Source organism: Piliocolobus tephrosceles, unplaced genomic scaffold, assembly GCF_002776525.5.
Source record: "Piliocolobus tephrosceles isolate RC106 unplaced genomic scaffold, ASM277652v3 unscaffolded_40, whole genome shotgun sequence".
Classification (NCBI taxonomy): domain Eukaryota; kingdom Metazoa; phylum Chordata; class Mammalia; order Primates; family Cercopithecidae; genus Piliocolobus; species Piliocolobus tephrosceles.
Window position 1 is genome coordinate 2,185,178 of NW_022324309.1, and position 21,262 is coordinate 2,206,439.

The 21,262-nt window shown below is 36.7% G+C and overlaps 1 protein-coding gene across 13 annotated transcripts in view; it reads right to left on the reverse strand.

The window, feature by feature from the left end:
* Positions 1-21,262, reverse strand: part of LOC111550202 (calcium-dependent secretion activator 2) — a 565,477-nt gene that overhangs the window by 447,925 nt on the left and 96,290 nt on the right. The window lies entirely within an intron of this gene.

Below are 21,262 nucleotides of genomic sequence, written 5' to 3' on the forward strand. Positions count from 1 at the left end.
CAAATTTCAACATAAGTTTTGGAGAGGACAAACCACATCCAAACCATACACACAATAGGTAGAAGTTTCTGCATTAATTGAACCAGAGTCACATAAATGCAATATAGAGTGACTATACAGCCAGTTGTAATTTAGAAATATTTTATACTGATAAGAATATTTCTACATTTCTAATCATTTTAGCAATTTGCCATTTAGTTCACTCCCCACACGCAAACCTGTTACCCAGCCCTAAAAACCAAGTTTATTGGACCACAAGGTAGGAAAACTTTGTTCATTCCTTTCGCTTTCAATATGTGGACAGATTCAGCTCAGGAGAGCACGTCCTTTAATAAATCAGGATAATTTTGAAAAGCCATCTTGTTCACAACTAAGAAAAGGTGTAAGTGTGTATACCAGTGTAAAAGACAGTAAAGCTCAAACAAACAGTGGCTATTTTCAAAACTTTTAAAAACTTTGTAGAACACAGGGATGTGGGAGAATGTGTGTCAGCAGATCATGACATCATAGCTGACAAGACAAGGAGTGACAGGTAACTGTCACCCTGTTGGAAGAACTGATATTAAATCCCAGCTCTATCATTTGCTAGTTACTGGGAAAGTAACACATTCTCATATTCTTTAAAGCTGTATTTCCTACATATAAGGTAGGAATAACAATAGTATCTATTTGACAGGACTGACATAAGAATGAAATTAATGAATACATATAAAGAACAAAAGACAAATGTAAAACACATGTCTAGCACTTATCAAATACTTAATGCAAAAATCATTATTCCGTAAAACAACAGTTGAGAGACAGTTACCTTCCAAAGTAGGTTTTAGTGCAAATAGATTGTTTTGAAGTAGATGTTTCTGGAAATTTTATTTAATGAGTTTCTAAATACATATTATGTCATTTTAATATTTTCTCCTACATAGTTCAGACATCCACATTTACAGAATGCTTCCTGGGTTTTAGACACTAAACTAAAAAGCACTTTTTTCCTCATCTCATCTTTACAACTGTGAGGTCGATGTTATTATTCCTATTTTAAAGGTGAGAACACATTTCAGAAGTTAAAGAAACTGCCCATGAAGATAAGTGATAGAGCTGGGATTCAAAATCCAGGTCTGTTTGGTTCCAAAGGCTATGCTTTGAAATAATGTGCTACCCTATCCCCTTATTTCCTCAGAGACCATCGTTGTGCCAACCATAGTGTTGTCTAGGAATGTTAAGCTTCTCGGTTGGAGAGGGATTACTGTGTGACTGTTTCTAAAATGAAAAGTCAATAGTTGAGAGGCATTCAAACACATGCAGTTAGACCAACAAAGGCCCTAATTCTGCTCAGCTGGCACACCCTCTGTGCCTTTCTCTCATTCCCTGTGAACTACCCATAGATCATGTGTAAATAATTTTAGTAACTGTAAATTAGTCATTTGTTGATATTCCAAATAATCTAATTCCAAGTACCTTTAGTAAAATATGAGAATAGAAGCTATTACTAATTTGAAGAACTTCCAAATTTTCAGTCGTGCATTAGGTTGGAGTTAAAAAGGGTAAAAGAAAGTGTTTTATAGTAGAACGTAGATGATCTGCATTGAAAAATTGAGCTTCTAGAATTCTGGGATCCTAACTATGACACGGATCTGCTGCCTCTTGTTTGTTATTTCACTAGCGAGACAATAAGCCTATATTCCTTTTTGTTCCCAATTCTAGAAAAAATAAGTGATATCAGGAGGCAGAGATGGTTAAAGAGAGTTTCTGGTCTTATATATAGCTTTTAGTATCATCTGCAGCCAGTTGTCAATCACCAAATAAAAAAGTAAAATGTGGTGATGAAAGCCAAACTTTCCCCTTAATAAAGTAAGGTTTAAAACAGACACCTTCAAGTTACTTTAATCATGGACTAGACCAAGTGAGACAAGCATCCAACATATGTTAGCCATAGAAAAACAGTTGATCTTGGTGAGCCCAAATTTCCTACCTTCATTTGATCTTCATTTCCTAATTGCCACTTTCGAATGGTAGTAAAAGTGAAGGTAACGTATTTAGTTACCCATATCAGAAATATGCAACAAAGTCATATATAAATCTAAGCAAAATCATCCTGTTAGAAAAACAAGAATTTTAAAAATATTCCTACTTTGTTTCAAAACTGATTTAGGACATTTCTAAAATTAAATATGGGAGGCAAATAGATGACAGCTTAATCTTAAGGTCCAGAAATCTGAAAGGCTTTAGAAATGCCATGTTACCTTACCCACTGATCATCCAGTAGCGATCTTTAAAACAGTATCAGACAAAGAGGATTCTGACTTTTTAAACTGAAAACAAAATACCTAAAAAGGAATCAAAATAAATGTTTTCAATAATGCAGAGATACAAAATTCATGCTATTTTTAAAATTCTCCTTCAATATGAAGAAAATCATACTGTAGATAATTAGATAAGTAATAACAGCTCCTCTGGAAGCCATATGTTTAGGTTTAAAAGCAAATATTTTCTCTTTTATGTCTTGTATTTCAGTAATGAACAGCCCAAAGACCCCATGTGTAGAAAGCCATAAGAGAGCATGGAAGATACATTTTATGCTAAAAAGAAAACACAAATGAAGAATGACAGCCAAGTTTCAAAGCACAGAGCTTAAGATGGAAAATGTAGATAACCTGAAAGCATATGCTGCTAAGTGCCATTATCAGTAAAAAAAAAAAAAAAAAAAAAAAAAAAAAAAAAAAAAAAAAAAAAAAGGAAAAGAAAAGGTCACAGCTGTCAGATCTGTATTTCTAGATCAAAACAAGGCTGCCATTCAAATAGTACTGTCAAATTGGGTCTACGTTTAATGTGAGATACAGACCACAAGAGTTTCAGAGAATCAAGTAAGTGAGTAAGACAACTGTAAGTAATGTGACTTTCTGCTTTTTTACTAGCACTGCCCTCAAGACAATAGCCTAGTTTATGATTATCAGATAAGACGACTCTTAGTTTGTATTCTTTTGCCAGCACATGGTTTTAAAATTCACAATTAAAAATTAGACTCCAAATTTCACCCTCCCCTTTGGATAGAGCTCTGGTAACATTTCTGTTCACTCCAAACTCCTAACAGGGTAAAGCTTTCCATATTTTGGGAAAGCCATACATGGAACCACAACTTGCAGGGACACAATTCTGGGGACTCACTGAGCCCTCCAGGCACAGAATCCCTACATTCCTTCATTCCACCTCTTTGTGTTCATTCAAACACGTCACCTACATCCCCAATTCTTCACCCCAAAATAGCCTCTTCCTCCTCTAAATCATGCTATACGCAGAAGACAAGTGTTTGGAAATGTTATTCATCCATTTGCTAAAAGTCATTTTCTCAAGTCTCTTAGATCAAATAAAAACTAAAAATGTCCTAATTATATATTTCAAAATGGAAGTGGATTAAATACCTTCACCTGTTTTTCAGCGGCAATATGGGATCGTGCAAAAGGCATGGGCTTCAGGGTGAGACAGACACAGGTTTGAATCTGCCAATTGTTGACTGTGTAACCTTGGACATGTGATTTAAATTCTCTGAGGTTCCATTCTTAACCCCCTAAACGAGGACAGTAATAAAAATCACAACAGCTGCTGTGAGGGTTAAACTATAATTGTCATGATTTTCATTACAGCTAATATTTATTGAGCACGTTCTATAGGTCAAGTATTATTCTCAGCATTTTACATGTATTAAGTCAATCCACACAACCACCCATAAGATATGAAGTACTAGCTCTGTTTTACAAATAGGGAACCTGACAAACAGGTTAAGCAACTCTCAAGAACATCAACTATAACGTAGGGAACAAGAATTAGAACCAGGTCTGACTGAAGAACTCAACCCTCAGGACACCTTGCCTCACCTAAATAAGAATTCTGTGTGTACACTCTGTTTATGCAGTGACAGCCATACAATGCTCATTTCTTTTCATTCTTTCCTACCCCCATTCTCTACCCACCCTATATCATGCAAATCATGAAACCACTGTAGTAAGTAGGAAAGGAATACAATACTGTTATAGAAAAAAAGTATAGAAAATATGAGGGACTAAGAGATCCTCTAATTATTGTTATTATTTATTTTTTATTTTTGGAAAACCTCACTTTAAAGAATACAGTGAGAAGGATCAACTTCCACCTTAGCCAGTGACAAAGTAACCTCCGTAGAGGGGAATTTACACATAACACAGCATCTGCTGCAGCTCACAAGGGTCCCTGGCCCCACTCACCTGAACTCATACTTATGGGAGCATAAGATAGTTCTGTTTCATCTGATGAACAGAGTATAACATGGAAGAGACAAGAAAAACACTGTTTCCTCTTCAAATTAGTGCCCAGTACAGCTTGGGTGGAGCAAATGCAGAAATCAATTATTCAGAGGGCTTTAAAGAACAAGGCCCAGCTTCTGCATGCTCAGGATCTAAAGGTGCCCGCATTGTAGATGGTGGCACCCACAGGGCAGATGTAGACAGCAACCATGCCACCCCCATGAGGCAGAAGCATCAGCAGGTGCAGTGGGAGCTGCTGCAGGGCATGCAAGCAGGTTCCAGACAACTAGGACAAAAGGACTTTTAGGTGTCAAGTGATGAAGCAGGTCTCAGCAAAAAGCCAGGAAGCCAGGAAAAATTATCAGTGTTCCATAAGCCTTTACTCAGGCACTTTCAGATACACTCAGTGACTGGAGGCTGCCAGAAATTCTGAAACTGTGGATAGGGCAAGTTTTATCCTGCTGCAGAGTTAGAAACATGGGCTTTTTGAAAAATGCCCATGCTGAGGCTGAACTTCAGGGATTAATTTAATTGGTCTGGGGCAGGGCCTAGATATTATGGAATGTTCAAAGCTCCCTAGGGAAACGTAACCTGCAGTAGGAGTTGACAGTCTGCTAAAGTCCAGAGAAACATTGCTTAAAATACTTTATCATATGGATGTTGAAAGTCATTGAAGGATTTATAATGTTTTGTAAAGGGATTAGACTAATCTTTCAGAGAGAACACTCTGGTAGCAATGAGGAAGAGGAAAATACCAGGCTATGGATGTTACTGCAATGTAAGCCATGGTTACCACTATAATGAAGACGATGGGTGCTACTATAATGTAGGCTTTGGGTAGTCTGTTCACCCATGCATCCATCCTATCATCCAACAAATATCTACTGAGTCTCTATTTAGGAGGCACATTGAGCAAGATGCATAAGGCATATGATTTTTCCTCTCAAGAAATTCCCAGTGGAGAAAGCAGCAAGGAAATTGATTGAACCAATGTGCAATAAGTAGAATATAAATATAAAAGATACAATGGGAGTAGAAAGGAAAGACACCTAAAATCAGTGTGAATAGCCACAGTATTGTAAAACACTCCCAATGTGAAGTGGATTCCACACCAAAGAGGGAAGGTGTGGTCACCAAGAAAACAAGGCAGAGGATCATTCTAGGCTGTGAGGACTCCATATCGTGTTTCTGTAAAGTTAAGTGATGCAGTAAGGCTAAAAAAGAGAAACTGTGGAGACCTGACAACAGTCTAAGCTGGAAATAACACAGAAAAAGAGTTTCAGCTTCACAGTGAAGGTAAGGTGACACCATCACTTAACTTTAACAATTGAACTGGCATGATCAGATTTTTGTTAGGGAGAGAAAAATCAGGTAGGGGGACAATTTAGGAGACAGTTCCAACAGCCTAATGTGAGGAATAGTGAGGAACAGCAGAGGAAATGGATAGAGGAAGAGATTTCATATATTCAGTGTTAGAACTGGCTTTGAGCTGATACACTTGACATGGAGGAGTGAAAGAAAATAAAGTTTAGAATTCAGTTGGAATGCTAATGTAATACTTCTAAGGTGAGAACTGAAGAACAGAGGTAGGGTTTGAGTAGCCTATAAAAACCTCTGCATATTGTGATTACACTAAATATTTGAAAGATTAAAAGTGAATCAATTATATTAAAATAAGTATCCACTAAGATTATCATATTTCTTCAAGAATGGTTCTGGCAAAAATATGATGAACATATCACTTCAATAGTCCAAATATTTTGAAACCATAAACTTATCTTACTACATGCCAAATAAATAGCATTCCTAACAGGTGAAAAATTAATGACAATCCCACTGAAAGCTAGACCAAAATTTTAAAATGCCACTTTACTTTTAGATATTACATTCCATCAGAAAATCAGAATGAACTGAGTAATTATTTGCCAATAAGGGAGTCTAATAAATTCAACAGATCAGTTAAATTTGCAAAAAATCAACAGCTTGCCTGTATAGTTAGAAGAATTGTTTAAGGTAACAGAAAAATCCACTGGCAAAAGCAATCACAAACCAAAATAAAAAAAAAAAGGCTCAAAGATTCTATATAAAGAAAACAAATCTTTACTGAGATTTAAAGGATGGCTTAAAAATTGGAGAGACATACCATATGTTTCTAGATGGGAAGCTGATGTCAGTTCTCAAATTCACATGCACAGTTATTGCAGATCCAATAACTACAACAGACTACCCCTGGATAAGATACTTAAGCCATATAAAGTTACAAGAAAATAAAGGTAAAAAATCTAAGCTCTTGACAGAGAAGGACTTGCCAGGCAAGGGAGATGACAAAAAGTCAACAATTTTAAATAGACAAAACGTCTGTTTATCAAAATAGATTCTAAAGAAAATTGAAAAGCAAACGAATGGGAAGAAAACGGCACCACATGAAATGAGCAAAAAGTTAATAACTTCATTAGAGTTAGATCTCAGTATAATGAAGGTCAGAAAACATGAACAATTCATGAATTGTTAAATTATTTTAAATGTCCAATTGTTCTAGTAATGAAAAGAAAGCACATTAAAGTAGGTTATTTTTATTGATTAAATTAACAATGATTTGAAAATTATAGTATTAAATGCTGGAAAGGACATGGTTATATGGAAACTCAGATCTTACTGGTGAACAGGAAAACTGGTAGAGTATTTCTGAAAAACTCGTTGGCCAAAGGCCTAAAGACAGTTTATACTGCTGAAATCAGTAACTCCTTTTATATAATAAATCAATTTTTACAAGGTAATTAATAGCTGTGTTCATTTACTTAATGCTATTAATTACAGCACTAAATTATCAGCACTAAACTGCTGATGATACGAAAATGGAGACGTTGTTTAAACTTTAAAGATACCTACGGAAAAGATAGAAAGGATAAACAGATCACTTTAATACTGTGCATTAAACACTATGAAAGAATGAAGAGGGTGTCTTGGCACAAAAGGAAGGAATATAACCCATACCAGAAGTTGAGAAAAGGCTTCCTAAAAGAGCTGTAGGATTCATACGAACTATTTTTATGTGTTTACCCATATCCTTTATGTTGTGCAGTGGACATGTATTGCTTTATCAGGCATTGCTTTAACCACAGAAAAGAGTCGACATAAAAAGTACCTTCTTAAAACCTTCTTTTCTACTTGTAGCAAACTACTTTTCCATAACTGTACTTCAAATTATCATCCCAGTTTTCTTGCAAAGCTTTCCTTAAATTACCTTTCACATTTTAAAGAAACGAAGACAGCTAGCTCTTACTGGTTTTGCTCTCTGATGTTTGGCATTCACATTGTCTTTCACCTTGTTTGTTCTGACAATAGACAGATTATAAATTTATGTCTGCTTAGTTTTCTGTCTTGCATAAACTTTATATATTATGGGTCAAAGTTCTTATTAATAGGCTACAAAAAATGACAAATAGCTGGAAAATCAATGTAGTTCAGAGACACTAAAGTCTTGCAAGCATTTTAAATTTTAAAATACAAAAGAGAAAGAATAACTTTTCAATTACATTTTCAATTTCAATTACTATTGCCATATATATTAATCTCTAAAAGTAGGTCTAAATTACTGAAAGTTGGTTTTGAAGTTAAAAATTAATTTGCTAAAATTTATTCAAGTCTTTTCTACAACATATATATATATATATATATGCACACACACACACAAACACACACAGAGGAAACAAAAGAACTGACAAAAAAAGTCATCTCAAACTAATTTATTTCCTTTAAAGTGTAAAGAGCTGTATTTTTTTCTTTTCTAAAAATGGAACAACGTGTTAACACAGGCTTATATTTAGCCATGAGAACCAGAACCATTTCCAAGAAAAAGTTAGTTAAGACAGTTTTCTAGGCCTGAATTCTTCCTTCATTTATTTTGGGATCAGTTTGTTTAATAAAAGCATAGGTTATAAGTTTTTTACCAATTATGATTTGTCCAATTACCATAATCTTTGCTATAGGGTACATTTGTTATCAGTTCTGCAGTCTAATTTCACATCTGATATCCTCTCTGATCCTCAAGTTATTTAGAAGTATGTTTAGTTTCTGTTAGATGAGAATTTTTAGTTATTCTGAATTTCTAGTTTAAATAGATGCAGGAAAGCAAATAAAGACTGAATTATTTATACTCTTGAGAATTTATTAACTTTCCTTTGAGGCCTACAATATATACTTAATGCTTCTAACTGTTTCATGGGCACCTAATTTACATTACCTTTTTAATAAGATGGTATGTGTCTGTGTGCATATCTATATCCACAAATAATTAATATATACCCATTCAAGTTTTTTGAGGGTGATGGCCAAATTTCCTAAAATTACTTACTTTTGCTCATTTTGTCTGTTAAATTCTCAAAGAATTGTGTTAGTCTCTCAACTATGTGTGGTTTTTTTTTTTAAATACAAAATTAACCTACTTTTAGAAGCTTTCATTTTATATATTCAGTTGCTAGGTTATTTTGTGTTATAAAAGTTTTATGGAAATTATATTCATTCTGAGTACACTGTGTCTTTTATCCAACAGTAATATTAAAAACATTTAACAAACAGTGCAGCACAATGTTTGTGAAGAGTCTAAGAGTCTAAGTCTAAGACTAAAGCCTTAGACTCTTTGCAAGGTAACAGATTAGTCTGCCATAGCATCATAGATGCTGACACAATTCATGAGACTCCTGGGTCACAGATAAAGGATATTACTGTTCACAACACAGAAGGCAGCATTAGCTTCATGTTCTCATGGACTCTCTTTGCTGCCAGGTTCCAAAGGGTGAGTCAAGGTAGCCCAGGGGGATGTTGCACCTAAAGTGCATCTGTGTCACACCTGAGAAAACTCAGAGTTCAGGAAATACTGATTATTTTAAAGGGGCTACTAGCAAATCTACCCAAACTTTGCCCAAGAGAAAGGCAACAAATTCACCCTCTGTGCCATATTTCTTTTGTACTAGTGGTTACCTTTAATTTTGTTATCTGAACCTATATTTGATTATCACCATCGAGAATTAAGACTATATATGATCTCTCCCCCTAATAAAATATGACCCTAAACATGGTTTTAATTTCCTATCCCTGTCACCTTCCTGGATTGTATTGATGTTAGATTTTCCATTTTTTTTATTAGCAGTACAGCTCTTGAATTTTGAAAATCTTTTCCTAACAAGTGCATTAAGTTTCACAGCTTTCTTAGGAAGTCATTCAAATTTAATCACAAGTTGTGCTAGTTTCAATGTTTGCTGTGATTCCTTCCATTCCACTCCTTTCTCTGTTCCTTATTATAAATTGTTTTCATTTGGTATGGTATTTATTCAAGTTCAATTTTTTTTTTTCTAGAGAAGTTAGATGGGCATATACTTTCTTAGGTCTGTATAATAACAACAAAAAGGAGGGTTTTTTAAATATTGTTTCATTCACCTATTGCTATATACCAACTGATAGCGTTTGGCTGTGTCCCCACCCAAATCTCATCTTGAATTGTAGCTCCCATAATCCCCACTGTCATGAGAGGGACCTGGAGCAAGGTAATAAAATCATGGGGGGCAGGTTTTTCTCATGCTGTTCTCATGATAGTGAATAAGTCTCATGAGATCTGATGGTTTTATAAAGGGCAGTTCCCCTGCACATGCTCTCTTGCATGCTGCCATGTAAGACATGCCTTTGCTCTTCCTTCACCTTCTGCCATGATTGTGAGGGCTCCACAGCCATGTGGAACTATCAGTCCATTAAACCTCTTTTTCTTTATAAATTAACTACAATAGTATAGGTAATGTCTTCATAGCAGTATGAAAATGTACTAATACAGTAAATTAGTACTGGTAGAGTGGGGTACAGCTATAAGGATACCAAAAAATGTGGAAGTGACTTTGGAACTGAGGAACAGGCAGACTGTAACAGTTTGAAGGGCTCAGGAAAAAATAAATAAATAAATAAATAAACAAACAAAAAAATGTGGGAAAGTTTGGAACATCCTAGAGACTTAGATTGCTCAGAAGACAGGAAGATGTGGGAAAGTTTACAATTTCCTAAAGACTTGTTGAATGGCTTTGACCAAAATGCTGATAGTAATATGGTCAATGAAGTCCAGGCTGAGGTGGTCTCAGATGGAGATGAGGAATTGTTGGAACCTGGAGTAAAACTCACTCTTGCTATACAAAGAGATTGGTGGCACCTTGCATGTAACTCTAGCAACAATAATAACAAGAAGGTCGGGAACAGTGGCTCATGCCTGTAATACCAGCACTTTGGGAGGTAGAGGCAGGAGGACTGCTTGAGCCCAGGAAAAGGAGACCATCCTGGGCAATATAGTGTGACCCCATCTCTACAAAAAGTTTGAAAATTAGCCAAGCATGGTGGCGTGTGCCTATAGTTCCAGCTACTCACGAGGCTGAGGCAGAAGGATTGCTTGAGCCTAGGAGATTGAGACTGCTGTGAACTGTGATTATGCACTGCACTCCAGCCTAGACAACACAATGAGATCCTATCTAAAAAAAAAATAATTAAAACAATAACAAGAAAAATAACAATATCTTAAGTAAAATAGCTTATTTCTCTCATAAAAGGAACCAAAAAGTAGACAGTCCAGGGAAGGGATGGCAGCTCCATTGTCATCAGGTGTTTTGTACCTTGCTGCCACCAAATCCTTAGCAGACTGATTCAAGATCCAGTATGGCTGCTGGAGCTCCAGCTCTTATATCCACATTCCAGGCAACAACAGAAAAAATTGACACCTTGTAACTTTATTCATTATGTGTGCTTACACATTGGGCCAGAACTTGACCACAAGTAATTGCAAAGGAGTCTGGAAAATTTCATCTCTTAAATGGGCTACAAGGTGACTGATACAGTGTGGCTATGTCCCCACCCAAATGTCATCTTGAACTGTAGTTCTTACAACTCCCATGTGTCATGGGAGGGAACTGGTGGGAGGTAATTGAATCATGGGGGTGGTTACTTCCATGTTCTCATGATAGTGAGTTCTCATGAGATCTGATGGTTTTATAAGAGGCTTTCCACCACTTCACTCTGCACTTCTCCTTGCAGCCACCTTGAGAAGAAGGGCATGTTTGCTTCCCCTTCCACCATGCTTGTAAGTTTTCTGAGGCCTCCTAGCCCTGTGGAACTGTGAATCAATTAAACCTCTCTCCTTTATAAATCACCCAGTCTCGGGTATGTCTTTATTAGCAGCGTGAGAATGGACTAATACAGTAAACTGGTAGCCATAGAGTGGGGTGCTGCTGTAACGATACCCAAAAATGTGAACTTGACTTTGGAACTGGGTAACAGGCAGAAGTTGGAACAGTTTGGAGGGGTCAGAAGAAGACAGGAAAATGTGGGAAAGTTTGGAATTTCCTAGAGACTTGGGGGGCTCAGAAGACAAGAAAATTTAGAAAAGTCTGGAACTTCCTAGAGACTTGTTGAATGGCTTTGACCAAAATCCTGATAGTGATATGGACAATAAAGTCCAGGCTTAGGTGGTCTCAGATGGAGATGAGGAACTTGTTGGAATCTGGAGTAAAGGTCACTCTTGCTATACAAAGAAACTGGTGGCATTTTGCCTCTGCCCTAGAGATCTGTGGAACTTTGAACTTGAGAGAGATGATTTAGGGTATCTGTGGAAGAAATCTCTAAGCAGCAAAGTGTTCAAGAGGAAGCAGAGCATAAAAGTTTGGAAAACTAGCTGCCTGATGATACAATATAAAAGAAAAAGAAAAGAAAAATCAATTTTCTGGGGAGAAAGTCAAGCCTAAACTGCAAAAATTTGCACAGGTAACATGGAGCCCAATGTTAGTCACCAAGACAATGAGGAAAATGTCTCCAGGGCATATCAGATACCTTCCCAGCAGTCCCTACTATCACAGGCCCAGAGGCCTAGAAGGAAAAAATGATTTTGTGGGCCTGGCCCAGGGACCCTTTGCTGTGTGCAGCCTAGGGACTTGATGTCGTGTGTCCCAGCTGCTCCAGCCATGGCTAAGGGGCCAAGGTATAGCATGGGTTGTGGCTTCAGGGGGTGCAAGCCCCAAACCTTGGCAGCTTCTGTGTGGTGTTGAGCCTGTGGGTACACAGAAGTCAATAATTGAGGTTTGGGACTTTCAAATTAATGCTGAAATGAGTTAAGACTTTGGGGACTGCTGGGAAGGCATGATTGGTTTTAAAATGTGAGGACATGAAACTTGGGAGGGGCTGGCGTGGAATGATACAGTTTGGCTGTGTCCCCCTCCAATCTCATCTTGAATTGTAGATCCTGTAATCCCCACGTGTCATGGGAGGGACCTGGTAGGAAGTAATTGAATCATGGCCGTGGGTTTTTCCCATGCTCTTCTTGGGACAGTGAATTAAGTCTCACAAGATCTGATGGTTTAAGGGCAGTCCCCCACTGCACGCACTCTTGTCTGCCACCATGTAAGATGTACCTTTGCTTCTGCTGTGATTGTGAGGCCTCTCCAGTCATGTGGAACTGTGAGTCCAGTAAACCTATTTTTCTTTATAAATTATCCAGTCTTGGATATTTCCTCGCACAGTACGAAAATGGACTAATATACTTACCAACCACAGAATCTCAGTGCACACAACAATAAGCCTTTGTTCCCACACTTTAGGTGGGGCAGTTCTACTTCAGGCTTCAGGCCAACTAGGGTGACTATTCTACTGGTCTCATTTTGGATCAGGTGCAAACAGTGGAAGCTAGCAAGACATTTTTTTTGTGGTGGAGGTCAGCAGCTCTCAGGGAACCAAGCCCAACCATATAGCACATTTCGAGCCTCTGCTCACATCATACCCACAAACATTTCACTGGATAAAGCAAGTCAAAAGGCCAAGCCCAAATCTTCCCTCTCAAAAAGGGCAGAAAAGTAAATTCTGCCCAGAGTGGACAAGAAAGAGAGTGAGCATTTGCTGAACAATAATCTAAACTACAATACTCATCCATAATATAGAACTGAGTATAGACTCCTTGGTTCACAAACTTTATTTCCCCCTCTGTAATAGTATTTCAATGTCTTCAAAATTTGAACATCACAGCAAGCAAAGCCCATTGCAGGAAATCAGGATTCCTGCAGGTAGAATCCATTGATGAGTCTTCCAAAGGACTTCATTTTGTTGTCCTATGCTCTGTCCTCCCCCTCTCTCTCTCATGCTCCAATATCTTGCTACTCTATACCTATGGACCTATTTACTTCTGTGTGAATCCCATCCATTGACTTCCTAGGTAGCCATTTCTTGCCTGTGTTGAATCAAAGACCAGTCAGCTCTGATGGGCATTTCTCTTATTCTCTCTGTTGCAGAAATGCCAAAAAATTCTTACAGTCTCAGGCTACTTGGTGACATCCTTCCATGTTGCCATTTTCTAATTTTTATGTAATTTTTGGTTCTTTCCATATTTTTAGGAGAAAAGAGGCTCAAGTAGGCTCAACTTATCCTGAAATCAGAAGTCCAAAAGAGAAACTATATATTTTAAATCTTATACAATTTTATGTACATATGTGTATGTATGTATATAAAATTGTATGTACACATACAATTTTACATTATAAAGAAAATCACAATCATGATTCTTTACCACGTGTACTTTTTTCTTTTCTGCTTGATTCCACTGAAGGTCCTTTACTGACCTGTGTACTGAGTCTTCTAACTAACCCAGAGCAACATCCCCCTCTCTGCAACTGCTAACAACTGATGATACAGCTTTGAATATTTTGCTCCATACTCATAATTCTAGAGATACAAATATGCATCCAATTATATAAACTACAACAAAAGAATTTTTAATCATAGCTGTTTTTAAAAAGATGGGAAATTATCCTGCGTTTGTTAGACTATACATCTAACATACCTCCAGGAACCACCACCACCACCACCTTGCCCCATGATAATCTGATTTAGCCCTGACCCATTCTGGGTTTGTTTGTTTGAAGATGGGGTCTTGCTCTATCTGGAGTGCAGCCTTGACCTCCAGGGCTTAAGCCTCAGCCTCACAAATAGCTGAGAGTACATGTGCGTGTCTCCACACCACTAATTTTTTTATTTTTTATTTTTTTAGAGAGAGAGTCTCACTATGCTGCCCAGCTAGTCTCTAACTCCTGGGCACAAGCAATTCTTCCACCTCAGCCTCCCAAATGTTAGCCATTCTTTTAAGGGCTGTATAATAGCACATGGTATGTGGCTGCACCACGATTTACATACCATTCCCTCTGACAGAGTTTATATTGGTTTTGGTTTTATGTGACTACATACAATGTACCAAAAATCACTCTTATACATGTATTCTTACTTAAGGCTGCTTTTATTCTATGGGATTAAGTTTCATATGTGGGAATGCTGAGTCAAAGTGTAGAGGCATTTAATTTAAATAGATTTTGACAAATCACTTTGTAGAAAATCACATATAAGAATGCCTTCTTACCACACTCATGACAAAATATTATTAATCTGATGGATAGAAAGTAACCTTTGTTGTTACTTTAATTTGAATATTTTCATAAACTTGTTGATCATTTCAATTTGTTGTCCTTTGAACTATTTTTGGTTTTTACCTATTATCCTATTAAAACATCTTTTCCTTATTATAAGAGGATTTTCCATGCAATTGCTATACTTTGCCATCTATATTACATATACAAGGGTGTTATTATTGTCTTAGCCTATTGACCTTGTTTATAGTCTCTTCTGCCATTCAAAAGACTTATTTGACAAACTCAAATATTTTCTCTTTTATAGTTTATGTTTCTACTAGCCCCTAAATCCAGGATTCTGTTTTATTTTTTAATTTGTCTTATCCCATTTGTACTTCACTGTAATACATAAGAGAATTCACATTTATTTCCTTCAACTGCTAACAACTGATGATACAACTTTGAATATTTTGTTCCATACTCATAATTCTAGAGATTCAAATATGCAACACTGATAAATAATTTATCCTTTCTTTATCTGTCCTTTTCCTAATCAATTATCACCATTGTGTTCAGTCCTATTATACATAAGAATTTATTTCTAAATTTTATTTCACTGATCTACTTATTTTTAATATTGTATTGATTGTAATGAATTTATACTGTTTTATTTAGAAAATCTGATTTGAGTAACCAATTTTATCCCTCAGTAAATTTTCTTTCTTAGGCATTTAATCTTCCACATAACCTTTATAAGTTTTCCATCCTATTTCAGAAATAACCATGGTGAAATATGAAATAAAAAGACTTTAAATCTGTCTATTTATTTTGAGTGTCTTGACATTTACACACTACTGAATCTTTCATCTAAGGACAAGAAATGTCAATCCATTTGTTCAGACAGAACAATTTTTATGACAGAAAAATTTTAGTTTTCATCACATAAGTCTTATGCTTATCTTGCTGAATTTCTCACTATTTTGCAGCTGTATCATATTATTCTAAATAATTATTTACATTTTCATTTCTAAATGCTCAGTGTGAGAAGAAAAGCTATTGATATTGTGTATTTACCTTATATCTAGCAACCTTAGCAAATTCCCATAATTCTACTTTTTTAAAAATATTAGACTCCTTGGGGTTTTCAGGGACAAAATAACACATTAATAAGAGAGGATGCCAGTTCTTCATGGTTATTTTGCTAATCCATTTGCTAAAATCTTCATAGACTTGTTAAATAACAGTGTAGTTCAGTATCTTGCTCATTACTAAAACAACATCAGTAGCAAATCTTTATTCTAAATGTTAAAGATTGGCTTTCAATCCTGGGCAACATGGTGAAACCCCATCTCTACAACAATAACAACAAAAATTAGCAAGGTGTGGTGATGCATGTCTGTGGTTCCAGCTACTCAGGTTGCTAAGGTGGGAGAATCATTTGAACCAGGGATGTTGAGGCTGCAGTGAGGCGTGTTCATGGCACTGCACTCCACCCTGGGTGACAGAGTGAGACCCTGTCTCAAAAAAAAAATTGTTTTTTAATTTCCTTCTTTGCTTAGTCTTCATTGGAAATGATAGATGAAATTATAGCCTATCAATAGATACTAAGAAAGTATTTGGTCATCTGAACCAAATGTACTGATACATGGATTTTCTGTTTTAGTCACATTTTATTTTTTTTTAATATTTTAGCCGATATGTTGTTTGGTACATCCATGTTTTTAAACTCATCTTTAAAATAAATTTGCCTTTTAGTTCTACTCAATATTCCTTTCTACACTATTTCTCCTTTTCTTATATTGACTCTATTTTTGGTCATTTTGCATTGACCAAAAATGAATGGCTCATTTTGCATTTCCCAGTATTATTTATATGCACTTCTGTATTTCAAACGTTCTTATAAACTCACTAATGAGAAAACAATAAACAGCATATAGCTAGGTTTACTTTTGTAACCCAGTCTGATATCTGGCTTGTAATTTTGTTTTTCAATCTGTTTGTATTTAATATAATAACTATTGTGGCTGATTTTATTCCTTCCATCTTACTTTGTGTTTATTAGTCATTTTATATTGTTTCTTGTTCCTATTCCTTATGTTTGAGTGGCTGATCAAGTTACTATTTTTCCTGCAGCAGCGTTCCTGACATGAGGCACCAACTGTGGTAGCTAGTGCTCCTCTCACGGGGGCACCAGCTGTGGGGGGTCTGTCCCTTGCAGATCCCTGACCTGGTGACGGTTGAATAACAGACACTGACACACAGATATTCTGCTTTGCCAGTCCAGATGGGGGTGTTCACGCTGCTTACAGACTCCCTGCTGAGTGCTGTAAACAATTGCCACCAAGGCCCTGATCAGCTAGTGAGACTCATATTTATTCAGTAATAGTAATTAACAAAGGCTTGAGTCAACACCATTAGAGGAAAATTGACATTGTGGACTTGCCCAGTAAAAACCACTTAAGCAACAACCGGGGTACATCAAAGGTAGTCTTAAGACCACATGAGTAAACAAGATAGCTAGGTAAACTACTCTGCCTTCTTTTGTACCCACTTTAAGCTATTTACTCAAGGTAAGGATTAGGTTGCCTTCAACCATATCTATTACTGAAGTTATGCAAACTCTCAGGCCTTCCAAGAGGGCTTGTGGCTATTACTATAACGATCTTTAATATTTTTCCCACTAGATTGATTGAACCCGAACATTTTCCCTCACTAAATTGAAAATTTCGTGTACTCTTTCATTCCATTAGTAGTCACTCTATTTCATTCTTCTTAAAATTAGATGGTATGACTCCATTCTTTGAAAATAAGATTATAACTTCCATTAAAATTATTTTTCCCACCATGACCCACTATTTATCATCTTATATCCCCTAATAAGCTCAGTTTTTTTGATATTTTTTATTTTCACTATCTCATCCTCCTCCCTAAGATCTTTTTCGAATGTTTCTACTTCTCTATGTACCATTCTCAACTTTTAGGTCATTGGGTACTGTTTACTTTTAGATTTTTCTGAGGAAGTTTAATATATCCTTATTTTGCATTTAAATTACAAATCCCAAAACAGCTATCTCTATCCAGTTAATTTCTAAGTATGTATGCACTCATGTGTTAAGATTTACTGTGCTTATTTCCTCTTCATGTTTTCCCACCTTGAAATCCCTGTTCTGGTTCATTTACTGTTTAACATCTACTCTTGGATACAATATGTGGGTGATACTCTCTGAATGACTACATACCTCTAAAGTCCTTTTCTTAACCTAGGCAGGAAAATGATATAAGTTGAAAGTAAGATTCTTGGATTATGGTCTATTTCTCTCAGTAGTGTGTGGGTGCCCCATCTTCCTAACTTGCAGATGAGAAAACCAGTGCCAGGTTGGTTCCCACACTTCATCCTTTTCTTAAGGTAACTTAATTATAATTTTCCTGGAGCCATCTGTATATATCATTAAAGAATTTGAGAATTTTATCAGAATGTGTCTGGACATGGGTCTTTTCTCATCAGGTGAGTGTAGACCTTACTAAGCCTTTTTACTTTGCAGGCCAAAATCTTTCTTTAGCTCAGGTCAAGAATATTGTCTATTATATAATTATTACTTTCCTGTTTCCTATTTGTGATCCTTTTTCACCTTGTTGAACTCCCAATTATTTTCATTTCAGGTCCCTGGAATAAAATCTCCAAGACTCTTATTTTTCCTCTCAAGATTTCTAACTTTCAATCATATTTTCATATTTATGCTCTGGAATTTCAGATGTGTTTTACATTTGATCAACCAGAACAGTAAATCAGGTCTTAGCAGCCACCCTTTTTCCCTTGTGTTACTTAATTAGGAATCACGTTTAAAATTTCGTAGGTGCTACAGTTGAAACTCCCTAGGTATGATACTTTTATTTTTAACTCTTTCAAATGTTCACGTCTCCTCCAACATTGCTACTTCACATCACACTTGTTCTGACTGCCTGGTATTTCTCTCTGCCTGCAGGACTTCTTATGTAGATTGTCATTTTGTCAGGGCTAAAGTCTGATTGTTGGTTCTCTAATTTGGCTTCACATTAGAATCACCTGGAGAGTTGTTTTGTGGTTTATTTCATTTTTAACTGATAATGCCCAGAACCAGTTCGATAAGAGTCTCTGGAAGAGGTACCCAGGCATTAGTACTTATGTAAATACCCCAGGTGAATTTTGAACTAGAGCCCTAAAGGGTCTGAATCTTACTTGTGTGAGATGTGTAAAAACAAGAAGCTATTTCCCCTTCAGAAATAGCAGGGGAAAGTCTTTTTGCTCTCAGGTGTCCGTGCCCTCCTCTTGGGCTCAAGGGCATGGATATTCCTATCTACCCACTGAGTTCCTTTCTCGGGTTTTGTGGGGGTTACAGAGACTCTCATATCCCTACCCCTAGGAATCTTCTGATCTTTGAAGATGAGGCTCTAGAATCTACCTCTCTGGACCTCTTTATCCTGAGGTTCAAACACTATTCTCTCACTAGGGCCTAGACCATTTAGAGAAAGCCCTCCCACCTCAACCCCCACACACCATTTCCTTTCCCCAAAGCCCACACAACACAAGGGTTCCCTGAGATAAGTTGCCTATAGGTCTTCTGGCTCAGAAGATGCAGGTAATGTGGTTCTAGAAGAAGAAATAAACCACATTCAGATCTTCAAACTGTAACTTCTAGAAGGGATAATATGGACTTTTCTTATTTCCAGTCTTTATAGTAAACATCTAAATACAATTTCATGTAAATGAAATGATCATGTAAATGGCAAATTAGCATCATCGGGAGGATGGGTAAGAAGCCAGGAAGAATGGCTGTTCTCCTTATAATGAGCATTAGAATATAAATAGCAAGATTCAAAGGAGAGGAGGCAGGATTAAGCACAGTCAAGAGACTGGGATAAAGGACTGATCAAATAACGTCTGGAGCAAAGTCAGAATGATTTATAGATATAAACAAATACATAAGCAGTACATTTATAAATTATAGATGTTCAGCTGGAGGAGGGTGAATAGGGAGTGACATCCTTCTTTCTCTTCTACCATTGGTCAATGTTAGGAAACATGACCTGTAAGAATTTATCAAGAACTTTGATATTATGAATTTAACATTCAGTGTGTTGTACCCATTGGTGAGATAAATATATAGCACAACTTTTGTGGATAATTTAGACTTTCAATTTTGAGATGTAAATGTTTTTACTACTGTTATGAGTTTCGTGTTTAAGACAGGATTACAACTACTACATTCAGAGCCATCTCCATTATGTGAGAACTGAGTCAAGGACAATAAAGCATCACCATATCCCCATTTTTTTTTCTACGAGAGTGGTTTTCAGACTTACTCGGTCATGCTTTGTTCAAAAGAGAGCTTAACTAAACGCTCACACTGGAAAAAAAGATGAGTGTGGAACTGAACCTGCTTGTGACCCCATCCTCCCAGCCCTAAGCATCTTCCCACCAGAATCCAGGTTCCATGAGAACAGGTCATGGATGTGGCATTTCTCAAAGCTATATCCTCAGTGCTAGAAAATGTCAGGCAGGTAGTAGGCCTTGCTCAACATTTAAGAAACGATTCCTGTTAACAGTATGCAGGATTGTTGGGAAACCACTATTTTCAACCCTTTTATTTAAACATTATCTAGAGAAGCCACTCCAGAAGGAATACAAACTTTAAGCAATGAGGAACAGCTAATGTGCATATCAGCTGAGTGTTTTGAGCCTAGATATCTAAACACCCTGCACCTCAATCTCATGAGGGTTTTATAAAGTACCTCTATACACCTCAACCCCAAGAAAAAGCTGAAAGTTTTATCACTTGTGTTTTATGTCATTTAACAGCAATGTAAATGTATCATGAACTTGTGCATATATATGTATTTCCTTGGAGAATTCAGAAGGGACCACTGAAACCATAGATCTACTAGCTAGTTACTTGTCATCAATTAGAAAACTTTCTGGATGATGCTCTCGTTCTATCTTTCTCTTCAAGTCCAGATATATTTCACTGCAAAGCCCAAATTCCAGATGACTGAAGAATTATTCAACTTCAAAGGGAAGTTAGGAATGGGCAGTTAGCCAACAGAGTTTATTTACCTTTATTCTCATACTACAGTACACTGCAATCATTTGCTTCCATATCCATCTCCCCCAACAGACAGTTGGTTCCTGGAAGATGAAAACCACATTGTATTCACCTTAGTGATTAATCTAAGTGCCTAGTGCAATGCAAAGCACATTGTAGGCTCCCAATTCTGAGTGTGGGCCAGGGATAAGGGAGAATTCAAATGTAACAAAGTAACTGAATTCTAAAATACTTGGTATTAGCTGTTAGAGTAGCCTTCAGGAACACCCTTCTTTACTCACAGAAGTCCACCACACTCAGGAAGTGAAGCAAAGTATTATCAAACATCTGATCCCTCATCCTCATTAAATATCTCCCAAGGTCCTGCCACCAGCTTAAAAAACTGGAAGGGTTTTTAGGCAGTATTACATAGTCCAACTAGAGAGAGGAAAGGAAGATCCTGACAAACAGAACTCAAAGACTAGCTGACAATAAACATCCTCGCTGTGAGAATAAGAGC